Raw genomic sequence first — 16,877 nt, 5'->3', positions numbered from 1 at the left:
TCTAAACACTAAAGGCATCAAGGGGGTGGGGAGAGAGCAGGAGTAAGGCACTGAGATAGAGGATCAGGCATGATCATATTGAATGGTGGAGCAGGCTCGAAGGGCCTGCAACTTTCTAGAACTAGGGGTCTCTGTTTAAAAATAAGGGGTCACTCATTTAAGACAGAGATGAGGAGATTTTTTTTTCTCTCAGAGGGTTGTGAGTCTTTGGAACTCTCTTCCTCAAAAGGCAGTGGAAGCAGAGTCTTTGAATATCTTTAAGGCAAAGCTAGATAGATTCTTGCTTAATAAGCAGATGAAAGGTTATCAGGGGTAGGCAGGAATGTGGGGTTGAGGTTACAATCAGATCAGCCATGATCTTATTGAATAGCAGGGCAGGCTTGAGAGGCTGAGTGGCCTACTCCTGCTCCTAATTTGTATGGTCATACGTATGTTCCTTCTCTAGAGAAACGAGCCCTAGTTTGCTAAGTCTTTCCTGATAGTTACAATCTTTCTGTTTATAATCTTACTATTCGGGTATAATGCTTGTAAATCTTTTTTTTGCACTATTTCCAGTGCCTCTTTGACCTCTTGAATGATTTATCTTCCTTCCAATGATTTAGGCAGCAGAACAGTAATCACTACAAACTTACATATTAGCAGTAATTAGAAAACATTGATATCTTTCACGTTATCTGTCATAGAATCAACAAATAGTTACAGCACATTTGGCCTGTTATGTCTGTGCTGGCCTCCTAAAGGGGCAATCCACCTAGTGTTACTCCTTTGCCTCTTTCCCCATGGCCTTTCATTTTTCCCTTTTCAGCTAATGACTCAATTCCCTTTTGAAAGCCTCAAATGACCCTGCCTTAACAGGCAAATTGTAGTCAATTGTAAACTACAAATTACACATTAAATGGTAGATACAGTCAAGATAGGTCTCATGAATTTACTTGGCAGCCCACTCAGCTTTTATATCATCAATCTCAGCCCCAAGGAACCTTCTAAACTCTGTCTTTCTCAAAACAAATTTCAGCTCCCCTTCCTCCAGAATTTAGCCTAAATCCCAGCCAACAGCAGTGCACAGGGAACCGAGTTCCAGAGGCACAGTCTTCATCCATTTCTGCAGAATCTCCTCAACTCTGCTTACAACAGTCTGGATGGTGTTGATCCACCAATGTTATCTTCAAGTAACAGAAACTGCAGCAGCTACAGTATATTTGCCTTTTCTCAATCCTGGGTCTAGCCTCTGGCCGGGATTTTTTGGTCCTGCCCGCAGCAAGAATTGATGGACCAGCCAAAGATCCATTGACTGTGGACAGGGATTTCTGGTCCCACACCACTGTCTTCTTCAGCTTGCCTGCACTGTCCCATTGAAATCATCACCTGAGCTCTGATGGCTCTGTGTCCTTTTATATATTTCAACCAGTTTCATTCTCTCCAGAAGTTTTGATTTCCAATCTCAGTTTCAGTCTTAGATTCCCTAGAAACCAGAAGGTCCAGTTTCCTTTTTCAGTTTCCCTTTTCAATTAGGGTCTGTCTCAAGAAATACAAGCCTTGAAACCATTGATTCCTTCAAACCATCACTGGTCATTCAAATTGCCCTTGAGAAGGTGGTGGTGAGCTGCCTTCTTGAACTGCTGCAGTCCATGTGGTGTTAGGAAAGGGAGTTCCAGGATTTTGACTCAGCGACAGTGAAGGAATGGCGATATAGTTATGATTTGTTATCTAGTGCCGTAAATATAAAGAGCAGCATTTCGTTAGCTATTCTGGTTATTTTCTCATCTGTTCATGACCTTTTAATGATCTTTGTACCTGGACCCCAGGTCTCTTTGAACCTCCACTGTTTCTAGCTTTTCACCATTTGTGTTTGATCCATTTTAGGTCCAAAGTGGATGAACTCATACTTGCATACATTGAAATCCAGTTGCCAGTTTTTCCCATTTGGTTAATCTATTGACATTGCTTTCTAATTTTATGCTTCCATCTACACTGCTTACAATACTATCCACCTTTCTGTCATCAGAAAACTTGGATGTACAACTTTCTCTCCCATCATCCAAGCCATTAATAAATATGGTGAATAATTGAGGCTCTAATACAGGTCCTTACAGGAGACCGCTAGTCACAATGTGCAAACTAGAGTACCTATGCATTATCCCTACTCTCTGTCTCCTGCTACTCAGCCAATTTCTTAATCAAGTCAATAATTTGCCTTCAATTTAATGAGCTCCAACTCTAGCTAGCAGTCTCTTATGAGGGACTTTATATGATGCCTTTACATAATTACAATCACTATCAACTATACACCCCTCTGTTCATTACAGAAATTTAGTTATCTTGGGAGTATCCTCTCCAATAACACTACAGTGGATGACAAAATCAACCCTCGCCTGGCAAAAGCAATTCAGCGTTTGGCAGGTTTACTCACAGACTTTGGAAAAAGCAGTGAGTTTGTCTCAGAGGAAGATCAAAGTCTATCAGGCAGTGGTTCTTGCTCCATTTCTTTATGGGTGGAAGACTTAGACAACATCCTGGCATCACATAAAGCAACCAGAAACATTCCATCTTCACTGTCTGAGATCTATTTGCAATATCAGATAGCAGGACAACATCTCCAACACTGAGGTTGTAGCAAAGTGTGCATCTCCGGCATTGAGAACATGCTCATCAGAACTCAGCTTCACAGGGCTGCTCATATGCTTCACATGGAGGAGTCCCGCGTACCAAAGACAGTACTCCACAGCCAGCTGGGCACAGGACCCCGCACAACAGGAAGTCCCAGGCTTGGATATAAAGACACTCTGAAAGCCAATCTCAGAGCTTGCGAGCTGAATCCTAAAAATGAGAAAAATCACCCTGGGACAGACCAAAATAGAGAAGTTTCTGTCATAAAGCAATTTTGACATTTGAGGAGATCAGAGTCCAAGTGCCCTTAGGACAAGCAAAGCCAATGCCTCCATCCATCCCTCCAACACTGACTTCATAGGCAGTATTTGTAATTGTTTATGTAAATTAAGACTTGGTCTAACATCATACACAAGACAACATCAATCTAGACTGTAAACTGGTCGTCTCTCTTTTTTCCAAATGCTCATCTGTCGAAGCAGGGGAAGAATCCATCATATAATGCCTTCTGGAAGACCATATAAATAACATCCAAAGACAGTCCCCGTCCACTACTTCCATCCCCTCCAAACAGTTCAATCAGGTTTATCAGGCATGACCAACCCTTTACAAATCCATGCTGGCTCTCTCTGACCAGTTGAAAGCTTTCAAGGTAGAGTCTAGTAGTTTCTTGACAAAGGTGTCAGGCTAAATGGTTTGTAATTCCTTGGATTCCCTTTCACCTTTTTTAAGTAACTCAATGACTTGCACAATTTTCTAACATAAAGAAGTGGTTCCCACACCAAGAGAAATTTGAATTATTGTATAGTTGGGGCATTTGCAAAGTTCCCACCTACTCCTTCGAAGCCCTGGGATAGACACTACCTGGTTCTGGGGACTTAATGCTCTTTAGTGTTATTATTTTCTTCATTACCATCATTTTGCTGATGTCAGTTTTGGTGATCCAATATTAGCTTCCTTGGGACATAGAGCACACTGATCTCTTCCCTGAGCTATAAATGCTGACACAATGTAATTATTCAACACGCCCACCATCTCCTTATTGTCATTTACAGCATCATGGTCGTCAGTCTTCAAGGGCCCCACATTGCCCCTGGCCACCCTGCTTTTCCTAATGTGACTGTAAAAAATGCTTGCATTGATTTTGATACCCCGTGCAAGGATTTCATCATGCTCCCCTTTTGTATTTCTTCCTATGTGCTTTGAAACTTTTTGATGTTCTTTATGTCTCTCCAAGTTGCCCGGATCTGTGCAAATTTTTTGGACTATTTTTCATTTTGTTTTATTTTGCCTCTTACCACTTTAGTTGTCCAAGGTTGTCTTTTTTGGCAAGTAAAGCTCCTGCCCCTTGGGGACATCAACTGGCTTTGTGTCACATTCAATTATGTCTTGAACACCCCCCACTGACCTTCTGTCACTTTAACCATTAACAGATTTGCTCTGTTTCCTGTGGACAGTAATCATCACACTGAAGTCAGCCTTACCAAAATCTAGAACCTTAACAGCTGTCTTGCATTTCTGATACTGCTAGTAAGTTACAATTCTGGGCCCCCTGTTGATGTCTGCAGCCAGTCAACAATGCAGTCAGTGCTGGCTGCATGCAGCAATCATGAAAATGCCATTTTGCCTACATTACGTTGAACCAGGATAGGGTAATTGTGCATCGCGATGCCTGCACCTTTTTTCAGGGTCCATCCAATTTAGCCACTGCTAAATCTTCACTTCATAGATGCTGCCTGGCCTGCTGAGTGTTTCCAGCATCTCCTGTTTTTATTTGAGATTTCCAGCATCTACAGTATTTTGCCATGGTATCTTTTACATTGCCTCAAGAGGGCAGACTTATGTCTCACCCAAAAGACGGCACCTCTGACAGTGCAGCACTCCCTCAGCACTGCACTGTGAGTGTCAGCTTACATTATGCTATACATTGCTTGAGTCTTTCAATTGGAGCTTGAGCCCGCCATCTTCTTACTCAGGGGTGGGAATGTTACAACTGAGCCAAGGCTGACATCAGTCATTATCATTAGATTATCCAATGAATCCAAACTCAGAAAATCAACAAGAGTTAGATTGGGCTAAATGGCTTTTCATACATCCTTAATGTAGCAGAAGCTGACAGTTGATCTCTTGGTGATTCAGTGATTCATGTTTCAGAGATGAAAAATAATTCTGGTGTCAAAATGTGTTATCCTGTCATCTTGCTGCTGTTCTCTTTCACTATTCAAAGCATTTTAATAGGTTGTTGTCTATTATTAGCTTAAAGTACTGCTTCAGAGGCTTCCAAAGTTCAGATTGCCTACTTTGAAAATCCAGGCTCGAATACTCACAGTGCAATTGTAGACTCCTGCAATAAAGTTGTAAAGAATTAGGTCAAGGACAATAAATAAATAAACAAACAAACAAACAAACAAACAAATAAATAAATAACTACTGCATTGGAAGCTAATACATTCAAGAAATATTAGATTCACTGTGTAAAATTGATGTGTTTTAAGGCCTTACCCAGCTTGACAATGTTCTGCTCTTCTCTCAAATGGAATTTCCATTTCCCTCCTTCACTGGGTTCATCTTCATTGCTCTTTGTTTCTTATCTCATGTTTGATCATGTACCAACCTACACTGTTTCAATGAAGCTCAATGCAAGTTCGAGAAACAGCACCTCCAACTTCAGTTAGGTACTTCACAACCCTCTAACCTCAACACTGAGCTCAACAACTTTAGATCATAACTCAGCAGGTCTGGCAGCATCAGGAATGTCTGGGTCATTCTTGCGCACTGAGTGACAGTGTTCCGCAAAGCAGTCACCCAATCTGCGTTTAGCCTCCTCAATGTAGAAGAGGCCGCATTGAGAGCAGTGAATCTGTCCCAGACCTTCCTGTCGCTTGCCATTTCAACACCCCGCCCTGCTCTCATGCCTACATGTCCGTCCTTGGCCTGCTGCAATGTTCCAGTGAAGCTCAACACAGACTGAAGGGACAGCACCTCATGTTTCGTTTAGGCACTTTACAGCCTTCCGGACTTAACATTGAGTTCAACAATTTCAGACCATGAACTCTCTCCTCCATCTTTACCCCTTTTTAAATCCAATTTTATTTATTTTTATTTGTTTTTTTATTTATATTTATTTATTCATTTAATTTTGTTAATATATGATTTTTAATATTTTTTAAAAATCATGTTTTTATCCTTTTTCCCTAATACCCCCCTCCTCCCCAACCCACAGGGCCATCTGTCACTTGTTCTTATATTTTGCTCTCACAGAGCATTGACCCTTGTTCGGTTATTAACTCATTTGCTATCTTACCTTTATGCCACAATCAGCACCTTCTTTAATCTTTAACACTACTATTAACACTCACTTTGACTTGTGTTCATGACATCTTTGTCAATCTCTCCTGAGCTCCCGCCTATCCCTGACCTTCTATTTTGCTGCACCCCCTCTTAAACAGTATAAAATCCATCAAATTTTTACTTCTCCTTAGCTCTGAAGGAGAGTCACACGGACTTGAAATATTAACTCTGTTTCTCTCTTCACACGTGCTGCCAGACCTGCTGAGTTTCTCCAGCATTTTCTTTTTTTATTTCAGATTTCTAGCATCTGCAGTATATTGCTTTTATCTGAGGAAACATTACGACAGATTACCAAAAGCATCATTATAAAGGCCGAATATGAGCATCATCTTAATTAAGGAGAGGGGGCAGAGGGGGAATTCCAGAACTTAGGATAAAGTAAGCTGCATGCGCAACCACCAATGGAGGAATGATATACATCAGGAATGCGCAAAAGATCAGAATTGGACGAGCACAGAAAGGGTTATAGAGCTGGAGGAGGTTTCAGAGATTGGGAGGGTGAGTCCATGGAAGGATTTGAACACAAGGATGAAAATTTTAAAATTGGGATGTTGGTGTTGGTCAGCGAGCGCAGGGTTGATGGGTTAATAGGACTTGGTGTGAGTTAGAGCATGGACAGCTGAACTATGTGCAAGAACAGACAAGTGTTAAATAGAATACATATATTTGCACAAGTTTTGTGTTGAATTAGAATTATGTTGTGCTAGATTTAGGTTAATCTGACATGCTGTATATATCTTTGGTAGGTATTATTGACACACCAACAAAGCTAATCAAATTACATAACACTTCTGTTGCCATTTCATTGAGTACTTTCTCAGGTAGCTTGCTTGAAGTAGATGTCAGACATAGCTCATTTGGTAGTACTCTTACCTCTTGAGTCAAAAGGTTGTGGGCCCACTCTTGAGTCCAGAGACTTGAGTTCATAATCCAGGCTGATACTCTACTGAGAGAATGCAAAGCTATTAGTGGTGCTGTCTTTTGGATGAAACATTAAACCAAGGGTCACATTTGCCATTGCAGATGGACTTAAATGGTGCCATGGCACTTTGAAGGGCAGGCAAATATTTATCCTTCAACTACCATGACTAAAAAGAAGATTATCTGATCATTATCTCATTGCTATTTGTGGAACTTTGCTGCGCACAAATTAGCTACTGTATTTCCCACATTACTACTGCACTTCAAAAGTACTCCATTGCAGCTATGGTGCTTTGGGGTGTCCTGAGGTCACAAAAAGCTCTACATAAATACATTCTTTATTCTAAATCAAGGCAGGGTACTGGGATCTAGCAGCAAACCTGGTAACGCCAGTCATTGTTCTCAACATTGTGCCCCACCCCACCCCCTGTTACAGGCCGTCACGCTGCTAAACTAAAAGCAAGCACATTCTTTATTTTATTTCTTGACTCGCTTTTACTCTTTTATAACCCACACAAGAACGCTGAATGCTATATTGTTCTGCCTGGCCTGTTTATTACATACTTTAGCTGACATTTAGGATTAATCGTCCTGAGAAATGACCAAAACAATATACTGTTTAGAGACTATTTTCTCCCAGTTTTATGAATCTTCTGTGAGCACAATCACATCTGTCTTGCTTGCTGATATCAGTGCAGAATTTATCAGTCTCTTTTTTCTTTTCTGTTCTCATGTGATTCTCAAGTGATTTTTAATTTGGACAGCCTTTGAGACCTGGTTCAGGGATCGCAATTATGCGATTAACTTGTGCCTGCCGACTACAATACAGGCAGTGAGCCAACTTTGTGCTGTCTCCTCATTTGAATGATCCCTGTGTCCAGTCAGTGCTAACTGCACTGCTCACTGGTTGCATACCTCAGCAGGGAGTCAATATTGTGAGTAGCCAGCAACACACAGAGCGAGCCTGAACTGTTTAGAACCAGTCTTTGCCTCTTAAAGGGGAGGTGCATTGTGGCTGCAGCAAGTGCTGGGTGTTGTGGTTGAGGAGGGGAGAGAGTGGGCTACAAGGTTTCTGAACGCTCCAAGGGGACATTGGTGAAGGGCACAGAAAGGAGGAGAGAAATCCTGTAGCCACAGGGGGCAGGAAGCCCTCCAGGCACATGCTCAGAAGACAGTGGGGGCAAATAGACATGGAAGTCTGTGCCAGATGAACTGGATGGAGTGCTGCAAGATGTTCAATGGCCTCACATGGGTGGTCAAGGTCAGTAAATGCATCGTTGAATGCCATATTGCACCAACTACACCAGTAGCATCAGCTGCTGCTCAAATCACCGTGCCCCCAGCTCTCACCAACCATCTATCTCTCTCAGTCAGGATTCATACCTCACATTCATGGTCTCACCTCACCCTCACACTCTTAGCGCTGCTACAAGCCTCATGCCTGCAGTTCACAGCTTATACACACTACCTGCCATTCAAGATGACAGCCATATGACCCAAAGACTGCACCACATTCACTGACACATATCCCTCTCTCCTGCAGGACTAGGGCAGAGCTAACTAGAGAGAGACAAGCATGCCTGCATGACCTAACCTCCATGGAGGAGACAGTGCAGGCCATCATTGGGGCATCCCTTGTTGAAACCATAGCCAGTGATGGTACGGAAACCATTGAAATTGATGGTATCCTCAAACCTAATCCTCATTCCAGTGTCTCACTGCCCCCTAACCCCTCGTTCTCTTCTAATTTACAAGCTGCAGATATTGTAAGCACGGACCCCTTATTTTCCCCATCTTCCTCCATCAGAACCTTACCTTTGCGTTTTTCCACTTTTAGATAGCTGAGAGGTGCAACCTGGCCAGGTAGTGGGGGAAGAACAAGAAGGAAACACAGCGCTGTCACTTGACTTAACACTGACAACCACCAGCTCAGATTCTGACACAGCGTATCTTAGAGCCGGGGTGGGGAACCTTTTTCTTATTATGAGCCATAGACAAAATCATTCGCGGGCCACACACTAATAAAAATCAACTTAATTTAACTTTTTTTAAAGAGAAGATAGAAATGTTCAACTCAACTGTTGTTTTAATGCAGTGGCTGAATTTGAATAGTATTTGTTAAATATTATTATAGTAATTTAGTCAATGCTTTTACCAAAGCAAATTTGTAATGATGATGAGGCTATTTTGAAGGTGCTACTGTCATAGGTCTATACTTTTAGAAATCTTCCTGCAGGCCAGGTGGAAGTGAACAATGGGCCGGATCCTGCCCTTGGGCCATATGTTCCTCACCGCTGCCTTAGATCCTAGATCAAAGGGTTGATCTGTGAGTGATGAGACACTAAGAACAAATGCACTGCAGCCAAGTGGGCAAAGATAGCACAGGTGCCACCCCTCAGGAGGGCGAGGTCATGCATGTGTTCTGTTGCAGAGGAATCAGGTGAGCACTTCAATAGGGAAAACTGCTGAAGAACACTGATTGGATTCTAGGACAAAAGAAAATGGTTGTGGCATTTGGAAGTCAATCATCTCAATTGCAGGACATTGCTGCAGGAGTTCCTCACGGTAGTGGCCTAAACACAATCATCTTCAAATACTTCATCAATGTCCTTCCCTCCAACATAGGTTCAGAACTGGGGACATTTGTTGATGATTCCTCAATATTCAGCACCATTTGAAACTCCTCAGATACTGGAAGTAGTCCATGCCTGAGTGCAGCAAGACCTGGACAATATCCAGGCTTGGGCTGAAAAATGGCAAATAACATTTATGTCACACAAGTGCCAGGCAATAACCATGTCCAACAAGAGAAAATCTAACAATTGCCCCTCAACATTCAATGACATTACCATTGCTGACCCCCACCCCCTCCTCCCCCCACTCCCCCCAACTATCAACATCCTGGGGGTTACCATTGACCAGAAACTTAACTGGACTAGATACATAAATACTGTGGCTACAAGAGCAGGTCAGAGGCAAGGAATTCTGTGATGTGTAACTCACCTCCTGACTCCCCAAATCCTGTCCACCATCCACAAAGCACAAGTCAGGAGTGTGATGGAATAGTCTCTACTTGCCTGGATGAGCGCAACTCCAACAACATTCAAGAATCTCGACACCATTCAGGACAAAGCAGCCTGCTTGAGCTGCACTCCATTCACCATCTTCAACATTCACTCCCTCCATCAGTGATGCGCAGTGGCAGCAGTGTGTACCATCTACAAGCGGTACTGCAGCAACTCACCAAGGCTCCTTTGATAGCATCTTCCAAATCTGTGATTTCTACCATCTAGAAGGACAAGGGCAGCAGATAGATGAGAACACCACCACTTGGAAGTTCCCCTCCAAGCCACTCACCATCCTGACTTGGAAATATATCACCGTTCCTTCACTGTCACAGGGTCAAAATCCTGGCACTCCCTCTCTAACAGCACTGTGGGTGTACCTATGCCACATGGACTGCAGCGGTTCAAGAAGGCAGCTCACCACCACCTTCCCAAGGGCAATCAGGCAACAAAAACTGGCCTTGTCACATCCGAGAAAGAGAAATAACAAAATGCTTGGTGTATTGCAGAGTCTGCTCGAAAGCCTGCAGTCTAGGTCAAGGAGAAAGTTAAGTCCAGCACCAACTTGGCACAGGGCTTCACACAGAGCTTGGAACCCAACCTTTCCAGCATGGAAGTGGTGACAAACTCCATCAGCACACTTGTGGTCCCAACCATGATGCAGTGTCTGGGGGCCAATGTTGCAGCCTCCAATGCAGCACAAGCTATAGCCACCCGACGCCTGAGTGATGTAGTGGTAACTCAGACTGTTGTCATTGTAGCTGTGGATCACAGTGTGCAAAGGGACTGGTAGTCTCACAGCAGTCCATCAATCTGTGCTCCATTAGATTGGTAGGATTGCTGAGGTGCCACCTCAGGGAAGTGGCAGTGGCTTCATGGCAGCATTCATGCCCCCACCACTTCCTTTCCGCCAATACCCTTGCTGTTGCCTCTCTGCCAGCACAGATTACTGCCATCCATGCCAGGATGGCACAGTCAAAAGCCTGGCCTTTTAGGCCCAGCAATGCTGCAGATTGGTGTCCAAGGCCATCTGCCTTGTTTCCTCCAGCGAATGCCAACAGCCTTCCACCAGTCATGCTGCACATCCCCAGTTGTCCTTTAACTAAGTTTGTTGCTAGGCTATTTCAGATGACAGTTAAGAGTCAACTATATTGCTGTGGGTCTGGAGTTGCATGTAGGCCAGACCAGGTAAAGGTAGCAGATTTCCTTCCCTAAAGGACATTAGTGATGGGTTTTAAAGCAATTGACAACAGTTTCATGGTCACTATGACAGAAACCAGCTATATTTTTTCCATTCCAGGTTTTATAAATTGAATTTAAATTCTACCTGCTACCATGGTGGGATCTGAGCCCATACCTGCCCCCCTCCCCTCCCACCCTCCCCTGAGTATTAACATGAGCCTCTGGATTACTAATCCAATGATGTTACCACATTGCCAATGTCCCCACTTCCTCCTCTGGCTCTTCTTCCTCCTCCTGTTCCTCATGTTCCTGCTCCTTGGATCAAATCTCTAGAGCAGTCCAGGCAGCAAAAGCACTGTTCCAGCCTGCCAATGGCCTGCTCCATCATATTTAATTTAAGAGCATGGCTTTCATTGTGCGTCTGCTGCCTCCATTTAAGTGGGTTGCACACCCAAAGTAGATAGCCATATCATCAGTGGGTAACCCCTGTTGCCCAGTAGCCACTTTCTGGTTTGGCATTATGGTACAAATACAGCTGGCATAGCTGCAGAATGAAGGCATCATAAATGCTGCCAGGATATTAGGCATTGGCCTGCATGATTGACCTGCATTCTGCCTGTGGTCACACACCAGCTGCACATGAAGGGAGTGGAATCCCTTTCATTCCAGTATAGGACAGAGTTGACATGCAGTGCCTGCAAAGCAAGGCGTATGCAGTCAATGGCACCTTGCACCATGGGGAAGCCTGCAAAGTTATGTGCTTGGTTGGCCTGCTTCTCTCTGGCAAGAGGGAGTGAAATGTAATCAGCTCTCTTTGAATGGATGGCCTCAGAGCTCTTCCTTATGGCAGCAAATATCTAACCTAGAGTGAACCAGGCATATGAAAGTTCATGGCCACCTTCACAGCTATTGGCAATGCATCCTCTCCCTGCTCTGAGGCTGAAGTTGAGTCCGTAGCAGGTGGCAGATTGCAGTGAGGACCACCTTACTGGAATGCAGACATCTCACATATTGTTCCTTGCTGAGGCTCAGCTAGTAGAGTTTCTCCCTGAGACCCCTGGGTGGATTATGATCTCCTGCTGAGATCCCTTCTCCCCCTCCTCCTCCTCCCTCTTCCAGCAGCTTGTCCTGCTTTGGGTGCCCTCTACTCATTCTCCTAGCCATGCTCAATTCTAAAAGCAGGAATTACTAGCGCACTCACGTCTGGGTTTGTGCAGAATCTTTGAAGTCAGGATAAATAGTCTTGTACGCTTTTGGAACTTGAGGCAACTTTTGAAAGTGCCAAAACACTTGTAGAATCAAAGTAACAACTATTAGAAATCAACCAACCACTAACCCGTAAGTATTTGAGAGTTCCTTTAAATAGTGCAGGTGGGGGATACTTAGTGCTGTCCACGCGTGTTCAGCTGTGTTACGTTAAGACAGGGCATTAGCTGGAGCATTGAGCTCCTTATATTTGCAACTGCTGCTGCTTCTCACCACTCCTACTAGGTGATTTGCTGTCATGGTATATTACGTTCATCTGGCTAGCGCCATCCTCACATATCCCCTGTAGCTCGAATGCAACCGCTCTGTGATATCTATCATCCAACTATTCATAGGTCGACCCCTCTTTGTACTGCCCTCCACTTTGCCCTCTAGAAGAGATCTCAGCAGCTTTCCAGCTCTGATCAAATGGCCAAAATACTGACATTTTCTTTTCTGGATGTCACTTTTTGAGAGTTTTTCTCTTACAATTTCCAGCACCTCTTCATTTGCCTTATGGTCTGCATATGGAATTTTAAGCCTACATGTTAGCATCCACATTTGCAACAGAAAGGAGGAAACTCTTGGGCTAGACTTTTCTGCTTGGTTGCACTGTTGCTTTGCAACGCAATTCACCCAAAATTGGTGGGACGGTGTGGAATTTCAAGCACAAATTATATTCCGCACAACTTGGGTTTCAACACTCTTTTGTGCTTGTTTAAAAAAGGAGTGTGTTAGAAGCAGGCTCCAACTGCAAAATTGGACGCACCCCAGGACTAATTAATCACCATGGCAAGTTTCCATTAACTTCATCCATTTGTGGGCCTTTGAGGAGGCTTGAAAAATTAAGCTAGCTCTTTTGGGTACAAGGGCATTAATAGATTTGTTGTAGAAACATTTAAATGTACCCCATTCTAATTTACTAAAAAACCTGAGCACTTTCCCCTAATGTCACTCGGAAATTGTTCTAGAATTATTTTTTAAATTTTCAGTTATTTGAAATCACGTGATTCTAAATGTTTATTTATCTGCGATAAACCCATTCCCAAACCCCATTATTCAAACTTTACCAAGTTCCCACTCTTAACTTTATCAAGGAGTATTTTTTAAAGCAATATTCTTTTTATAGACAAGTTATCTTCGAAGAGCTACCAAAAGTGATATGCAAATTGGTTTGGGTAGAAATTTGAGAAAAACAAGACGTTTTTCCAAACAGGCACAATTTTGGGTATAATTTGTGCCCAGATTGCCAATTATGCTAAAGGAAACTCTACCCCCTGCTGTTCATACACAGTACATTTTTATTAATTTTGCAAGCCTTATGGATGCTCTACAAGAAGATATAATTTACTGTTTCAAATGGTGCATCAAACAACAAATCACATAATATGTAAGTAAATACAGTTGAGTTTCCTTCTGGGAACTTAATTACACTACAACATACAGGCCCAGAATTTCCATTCCCCAGGGGGTTGTACCTGGAGGTACACCCCAAGATGTACTAGGTTACCCTTTGGAAGTCCCCATGCCCTCACTACACAGGAATTGACCAGGATGTTTCAACTTCCGATGGGCAATTCCCTGCATCTGGAACCCTCTTTTTATTCTTCCATGGGATGTGGGCATCGCTGGCTCGGCCAGAATTTTTATTGTCCTTCCTTAATTGCCCTTGAGAAGTTGTTGATGAGCTCCCTTCTTGAACCGCTGCAGTCCATGTGGTATAGGTACACCCACAATGCTGTTAGGGAGGGAGTTCCAGGATTTTGACACAGTGACACTGAAGGAATGGCAATATAGTTCCAATTCAGAATGGTGAGTGACTTGAAGGGGATTTTGCAGGTGGTGTTATTCCCATGTGTCTGCTGCCCTTGTCCTTCTAGGAGGTAGACATCATGGGTTTGGAAGGTGCTGTCTAAGGAGCCTTGGTGAGTCCCTGCAGTACATCTTGTAGATGGTACACACTGCTGCCATTGTGCAGCGGTGGTGGAAGAAGTGAATGTTTGTGGATGTGGTGCCAATCAGGTGGGCTGCTTTGCCCTGGCTGGTCCAGTTCAGTTTCTGATCAATGGTAACCCCCCCAGGATGTTAATAGTGGGGAATTCAGTGATTATAATGCAATTGAATATCAATAGGAAATGGTTGGATTCTGTGTTATTGGAGATGGTCATTGCCTGGCATTTGTGTGGCACAAATGTTTCTTGTCACTTGTCAGCCCAAACCTAAATGCTGTCCAGGTCTTGCTGCATTTGGGCATGGACTGCTTCAGTATCTGAGTCATCGTGAATGGTGCTGACCATTGTGCAATCATCAGCGAACATCCCCACTTCTGACCTTATGATGGAAGGAAGGTCATTAATGAAGCAGCTGAAGATGGTTGGGCCTAGCAGAACCCAAAGTGAGTAGGTTATTGCTGAGTAAGTGCCACTTGATAGCACTGCTGACGACACCTTCCATCATGTTACTGATGATGGGGAGTAGACTGATGGGCGGTAATTGGCCAGGTTGGATTTTTCCTGCTTTTTGTGTACAGGACATACCTGGGCAATTTTCCACATAGCCGGGCAGTTGCCAGTGTTGTAGCTGTACTGGAGCAGCTTGGCTAGGGGTGCAGCAAGTTCTGGAGCACAAGTCTTCAGTACTATTGCTGGAATATTGTCGGGGCCCAAAGCCTTTGCAGTATCCAGTGCCTTCAGCTGTTTCTTGATATCACATGGAGTGAATCAAATTGGCTGAAGACTGGCATCTGTGATGCTGAGGACCTCAGGAGGAGGCTGAGATGGATCATCCACTCTAATCTTCTTGCTGAAGATTGTTGCAAATGCTTCAGCCATATCTTTTGCACTGATTTGCTGGGCTACCCCATCATTGAGATTGGGCTATTTGTAGAGCCTCTTCCTCCAGTGAGTTGTTTAATTGTCCACCACTCATGACTGGATGTGGCAGGACTGCAGAGCTTAGATCTGATCCGTTGGTTGTGGGATCGCTTAGCCCTGTCTATCACTTGCTGTTAATGCTGTATGGCACGCAAGTGACCTCTATTTTAGGTATACCTGGTGCTGCTCCTGGCATGCCCTCCTGCACTCTTCATTGAACCAGGGTTGATCCCCTGTCTTGATGGTAGTGGTAGAGTTGGTGATACCTTTTTATTCTGCATTTGGACATGGACTGCTTCAGTATCTGAGTCGTCATGAATGGTGCTGAACATTGTGCAATCATCAGCAAACATCCCCACTTCTGACCATATGATGGAAGGAAGGTCATTGATGAAGCAGCTGAGGATAGTTGGGCCTAGCAGAACCCAAAGTGAGTGTCAGTGAGTAGATTATTGCTGAGGAAATGCCACTTGATAGCATTGTTGACGACACGAAATGCCAGGCAATGACCATATCCAATAACACAGAATCCAACCATTTCCCCTCGACATTCAATTGCATTATTATCACTGAATTCCCCTCTATCAATATCTTGTGGGGGTTACCACTGAGCTTCACTGGCTGGGCCAGCATTTATTGCCCATCCCTAGTTGTCCTTGAGAAGGTGGTGGCGAACTGCCTTCTTGAACTGCTGCAATCCATGTGGCGTAGGTACACCCACAGTGCTGATAGGAAGGGAATTCCAGGATTTTGACCCAGCGACAGTGAAGGAACTGTCCAAGTCAGTATTTCCAAGTCAGGATGGTGAGTGACTTGGAGGGGAACTTCCAGGTGGTGGTGTTCCCATCTATCTGCTGCCCTTGTCCTTCTAGGTGGTAGTGGTCATGGGTTTGGAAGGTGCTGTTTAAGGAACCTTGGTGAATTCCTGCAATGCATCTTGTAGATGGTATACACTGCTGCTCCTGTATGTCGGTGGTGGAGGGAATGAATGTTTGTGGATGTGGTGCCAATCAAATGGGCTGCTTTGTACTGGATGGTGCCCAGCTTCTTCAGTGTTATGGGAGCTGCACTCATCCAGGCAAGTGGAGAGTATTCCATCAATCTCCTGACTTGTGCCTTGTAGATGGTGGAAAGGCTTTGGGGAGTCAGGAGATGAGTTACTCGTCACACGATTCCTAGCCTCTTACCTGCTCTTGTAGCCACAGTATTTATATGCTGGGCCATTAGGTTACAGATTCTAAAATAAAAACAAAAATAGCTGGAAAAACTCAGCAGGTCTGACAGCATCTGCGGAGAGGAACACAGTTAACATTTCGAGTCCGTATGACTCTTCATCAGAATTAAAGAAAAATAGAAATGAGGTGAAATATAAGCTGTTTGATGAGGGCGGGATAGGTAGAGCTGGATAGAGGGCCAGTGATAGGCGGAGGCCAAGAAAAGATTGCCAAAGATGTCTTAGACAAAAGGACAAAGGGGTGTTGACGGAGGTGATATTAGCTAAAGAATGTGCTAACGGTGACATTAAGGGTAGAAAGCAGGGCGAGTAAGTGACAGATAGCCCTAGTGGGAGTGGGGCAGGGGGAAGGGATTGAAATAGGCTAAGAGGTGGAGATTAAATCAATGGATGGAAATA

The 16,877-nt window shown here is 43.9% G+C and overlaps 2 long non-coding RNA genes across 2 annotated transcripts in view; one reads left to right on the top strand and one right to left on the bottom strand.

The window, feature by feature from the left end:
* Positions 1 to 4,359: 4,359 nt before the first annotated feature.
* LOC121278375 lies at positions 4,360 to 6,907 on the bottom strand. Its single transcript, XR_005943124.1, has 2 exons — positions 6,832 to 6,907; positions 4,360 to 4,951 (listed from the first exon to the last, which is right to left on the bottom strand). It is a non-coding gene; the product is annotated as an uncharacterized LOC121278375 (long non-coding RNA).
* Positions 6,908 to 7,835: 928 nt separating this feature from the next.
* The window catches only part of LOC121278374, a 30,631-nt gene continuing 21,589 nt past the window's right edge, over positions 7,836 to 16,877 (top strand). Inside the window, exon 1 of the long non-coding RNA XR_005943123.1 lies at positions 7,836 to 8,140. This is a non-coding gene — a long non-coding RNA (uncharacterized LOC121278374). The remainder of the gene's footprint in view (positions 8,141 to 16,877) is intronic.

This window comes from Carcharodon carcharias, chromosome 5 (assembly GCF_017639515.1).
Source record: "Carcharodon carcharias isolate sCarCar2 chromosome 5, sCarCar2.pri, whole genome shotgun sequence".
NCBI classification, from domain to species: domain Eukaryota; kingdom Metazoa; phylum Chordata; class Chondrichthyes; order Lamniformes; family Lamnidae; genus Carcharodon; species Carcharodon carcharias.
The sequence above is the reverse complement of the archived record's forward strand: the minus strand, read 5'-3'. Positions and strand labels throughout refer to the sequence as shown.